Raw genomic sequence first — 4889 nt, forward strand, 5'->3', positions numbered from 1 at the left:
GGAGATGTGGTGATGATGTAGAGTGTGAAACAGTCAACTCACGGCTTGGAGCCGATTGTCTTTATTTTCATTTTATTTTAGCAAACACTGGATTCACTGTTGTGGTGGTATAGAGATAAATACAACACGGAATCTTTTTTTTTTTCTTTTTTTGTTATTCCTTTCTTTTTTTTTTTTTTTTACAAATAGTTTATTGTCAAATTAGTTTCCACATAACACTCAGTGCTCATCCCCACAAGTGTCCTCCTCCATGCCCATCCCTCCTCCCCCCCCCACATCCATCAGTCCTCAGTTTTTGTCAGCATTCAAGAGTCTCTCATGGTTTGCCTCTCTCCCTTTCCCCCACCATTTCCCCCCTTCTTCTCCCCCATGGTCCTCCTTCAAGTTCCTCCTAATCGTCCTATATGTGCAAACATATGATATTTGTCCTTCTCTGCCTGACTTATTTCGCTCAGCATAACACCCTCAAGGTCCATCCATGTTGCTACACATGGCCAGATTTCAAAAATATGAAACGCTTCACGAATTTGCGTGTCATCCTTGTGCAGGGGCCATGCTAATCTTCTCTGTATCGTTCCAATTTTAGTATATGTGCTGCCGAAGCGAGCACACACGGAATCTATTTTCAACATTTATTCCTAACAACCGTCTCCCGAGTCCCTAACACGTACCAGACCCTGTCTTTCGACCTGAAGATAAATCGATGGACAAGCATTGTCCTAAGCATTATTGTCATAAAGCTTACAGCCGAGCACGAAGGACAGATAGTTATCAAGCACAGACATAAATATTAACTTACAAGGAGCACATTATGACACCGACTGTGAAAAAGATCATTAGTGCCCTTTAAACTTTCTACCTACCTACATCACAAAACACCTGAAGCACCCAACAAACTCACATCAGTAGAACTTCGCTGTACAACTGCCAACTGGAGGGCATACCTGAATCTTCAGAGCAGGAAGAAGTAGTTAGAGAAAGTTCTTTCTTCTGGTGATTCTGTACTACTCCATTCGAGGTGTGCCTCCACCTAGAATCTCCAAAGTAGAGAATGGAGGGAAGGGGATAAAGTCAAGAAATATGCACTTAGGGGTGCCTGAGTGGCTCGGTCACTTAAGTGTCCGACTTCAGCTCAGGTCATGATCTTATGGTTGGTGAGTTCAAGCCTGGCGTCAGGCTCCAGGCTGACAAAGTGGAGCCTGCTTGAGACTCTGTGTGTGTGTGTGTGTGTGTGTGTGTGTGTGTGTGTGTGTGTCTATCCTTTCCCCCTCGTGTTCTCTTTCGCTCGCTCTCTCAAAATACATAAATAAACTGAAAAAAGAAACTAAAAAAAAAGAAAGATGCACTTAATAGTTATAGTAAAGTAGGAACAGGGGGCTTAGGTTTGCAGAGAATTGTGTTAGAATCTGTTTGGTTACAAGTAATGGGTCTGAGCTAAAATGAAACTCATTGATTCAAGTAACTGAAAGGTCCAGAAATTTTTTAAAGTGCTAAAAATAAATGAAAAAAAAATATCAGCTAGGTCTAGAGCTACATGTTCAGATCATGTCTTCAGGGATCTCTCTGTTTCTATCACCCAAATCTGTTTTTCTTAGTGTTGCTTTTACTCACTGTCGGCCCCACCAGTGTGGTGAGAAACATGGTCACCAGAGGCTTTAGCATTGTATCCCAACTGCTTGGCAATAGCAGTGAAATGTATCAGCCTCTTTCCCATAATTTCAGCCTAAATCTCGGTGTTATCTTTGACCCGGACCAGTTTGATCCACATGTCTATATCCAAAACACATGTCACTACCACCAGGGTATGGAAGCTGCTGTTGAGCCTTGAATGGAATAATGGGTTCTGTCTCATAGGAAACCCTAAAAATGGACGTGAGATGTCAGTTCACAGTGAACCTGAAGTTCTATTTTTAGAATAATGGGGGGGAGGGGCTGAAAAATAGGCAAAAACAACTGATGTCATTTACAGAAGGCTTCCACAAAGCAATGGGGTCAGATCTGGGCTTTGAAAGACAGCTAGGAGATGGAGAGAGATGAGAAGTCATTCCAGATTCAGGCTTCCAGTTCACAATCTGGTGCACCAAGCATTCACACCCACCTTCCTTCCCTTCGGGACACTATCAATATGAGTTAAAGAATGCAGAGAGAAAATGTGACATTTCATTCACGGCCTTAGTGCTGCCCCCTTTACAGCCCCTTGCCATGCAGCTTTGCCGTGCCCTCTTGCTCAGTCTCTGGGAACATCGAGAGAGAGATTTCTTTCTGCAAATGCAATGTTAGCAAATGTGATGTGCGCAGAGGCTTGAAACGGGCTTGCAGATTTGAGTTCGCTTCTCCTGTACCCCTGACTTTGCCATGAGAAGGTGTCTGGGCTGGCCTCCTGGAGAGATGGGAGAGATTCGTGAAGCGGACCAGAATTGCCCCAGCTGACAAGCAGTCTACCCTGGAAATCTGAGGGAGCCTAGCCAAGATTAGCAGCAAGAACACCTAGGGCTCACTACCCATGCGTGAGAGAGCCCAGCTAAGAGCAGCCACGTCCAGTGCACGTCAGCTGAACACCAGAGACAAACCAGCAAAATAAGCGTGTATAGTCATATGCCGGTGAGATTTCGTGTTTTGTCGTTACGTGGTGTCACTGAGCGAATGGATAACTGACACACAAATGCATAGGGAAGGGGACCTCTAGTGATTAAGGCATTTCAACAGATTTCTAGAAGATCGCAAATAGAAAATATCGACAAATGAAGTTGAATATAAAGAAGAAACAGCGCAGGGGACGATGGCAGTGACTGCCAATTGATTTTCTAGGCCTGGTCTTGGAGTTGACAGGTCCAAGTAACAGGGTTTATTAGTGGTGCTGAAAATGGGGGTTATTTGAAAGTGTTGATGGGATAACACAGAACCATTGTTAGTGTTGACTCCCCTACCCATGCAGAAGGGTGAGTGACACAGTAACAGGAAATCCCCAGTGTGTTTTTAAACAAATGGTAGGAGCGTTCTTCTCTGTAGAGGTCGCGCATTGGCTCCACAGCCCAGGGATGGTAGCTGGCAGAAATGAGGCCACAAGGAAGAGGAGGAATGGCGGAGGGAAGGGTGGAGGGCAGTACTATCACACTTTTACACAACAGGGCACCAAGAGCTATGGTTAAAGGGGAGAGAACAAGGGATCTGGGTGCTTCAGTCGGTTCAGTGTCTGGCTCTTGACTTCGACTCAGGTCATGGTCTCGTGGTTCGTGAGTTCTAACCCGGAGTCGGGCTCTGTGCTGACAGTATGGAGCCTGCTTGGGATCCTCTGTCTCCCCCTCTCTCTGCCCTCCCCTGCTCTCTTTCTCTCTCTCCCACTCAAAATAAATAAATAAATTTTTAAAAATTAAGTACACTTTATTTTTTAAAAAGGTGATAGAACAAAATACAGAGGCTTATGCCGATGATGTAGGTTAGAAAGGTGACCGGTACAGTAAAACCACCCACATTTGGGAAGCGGATGGGATGGAAAAGTCCAGGTGGTGTAAATGAATGTAGTCTCCATGTTTTCAAGTAGATAAATCAGGAAATACTGATATAGAGATATTATTTAGGGCAACAGAGGCTAACATGAGAACTAAACACAGATGTCTAACAGATTACTTCTAGAGTGAATCTAAGAAAAGAGAGGTTTGGGGTGGGAGACTTTAATTTCCCCTATGAGTTCTTTTATCTTAGTTTATTCTTTCTTTTAAGTTTATTTATTTATTTATTTTTAAAAGTTTTTTTTTTTAATTAAAAAAATTTTTTTTTATTTTGAGAGAGAGAGAGCACTAGTGGGCTCAAACTCACGAACCATGAGATCATGACCTGAGCTGGAACCAAGAGTCAGATGCTTAACTGACTGAGCTGCCCACGTGCCCCAGGTTTATTTATTTATTGAGACACAGAGAGAGAGAGAGAGAGAAAGAGAGAGACAAAATCCCAAGCAGGCTCCTCGCTCTCAGTGCAGAGCCTGACATGGGGCTTAAAGTCACAAACTGTGAGTTCATGAACCGTGAGATCAAGAGTTGGATGCTTAACTGACTGAGCCCCCCCAGCACCCCCTTAGTTTATTATTTCTTTTAATGTGTGTGTACATGTGTATGGAGAACAGAAACCATTCTAGATATTTCAAGCAGGAATACATTTCATACAGGGAAGTACATACTTACACAATTATATTTAGATTCTGAAAAAAACCGAAGCTGTGGGTCTGCCCCGGGGATATTGAATTCAAGGTTATACCATCATAACTGCAGTCCAGAAGTCAGGGGGCTGTTGTTACCGCTTCCTGTCACCGCTGCTGCTACAACTATGCTCGCTCATATCCACAAAACTGTTGACTGGATAGAATGCCCTGGAAGTTTCTAGGGAGGAGGAGTTACAAAGTGTGGCGTGCTCCTGGTATCTGCATGGCGAATTAAGAGTCCTGGAGACCGCTGAGGAAATGGTTAAACTAGCTCATGCAGGCAGTCCTTCTATGAGGGACAAACATTTTGCTCCATTCACAACTGCATTCTCGTTTCCTTCCTTGTGTACTAGTACAGTCATGATGCAGGAAACTTTTTTTTTTTTTTTTTTTTTTTTTTTTTTTTTTTTACTTTTTTTTTTAGGGAGAGAGAGAATCCCAAGCAGGCTATGCATGGTCAGCACAGACCCGATGCAGGGCTCAAACCCACATGACCTGAGCTGAAGTGGGACACTTAACCGACTGAGCCACCCAGGCGCCCCTGCAGGAAACATGGTCATGATAGGGTAAATCAACATCACTTCTGCCTCTCGTCCGGTGTGGCAGGCAGAAAGAGACAAGAGTACAGATTTGATGTTTTTATTTATTTCTAGGAGAGAGAGAGAGAGGCAGCGTGAGCAGGGGAGGGTCAGAG

General features: G+C 43.9%; 1 non-coding gene across 1 annotated transcript; it reads right to left on the reverse strand.

The window, feature by feature from the left end:
• Positions 1-503: 503 nt before the first annotated feature.
• LOC120225661 lies at positions 504-610 on the reverse strand. The gene has a single exon (XR_005526850.1). It is a non-coding gene; the product is annotated as a U6 spliceosomal RNA (small nuclear RNA).
• Between the last annotated feature and the right edge of the window lie 4279 nt (positions 611-4889).

The sequence above is a fragment of the Hyaena hyaena genome, unplaced genomic scaffold (genome assembly GCF_003009895.1).
Source record: "Hyaena hyaena isolate Hyena2069 unplaced genomic scaffold, ASM300989v1 scaffold_1468, whole genome shotgun sequence".
NCBI lineage: Eukaryota > Metazoa > Chordata > Mammalia > Carnivora > Hyaenidae > Hyaena > Hyaena hyaena.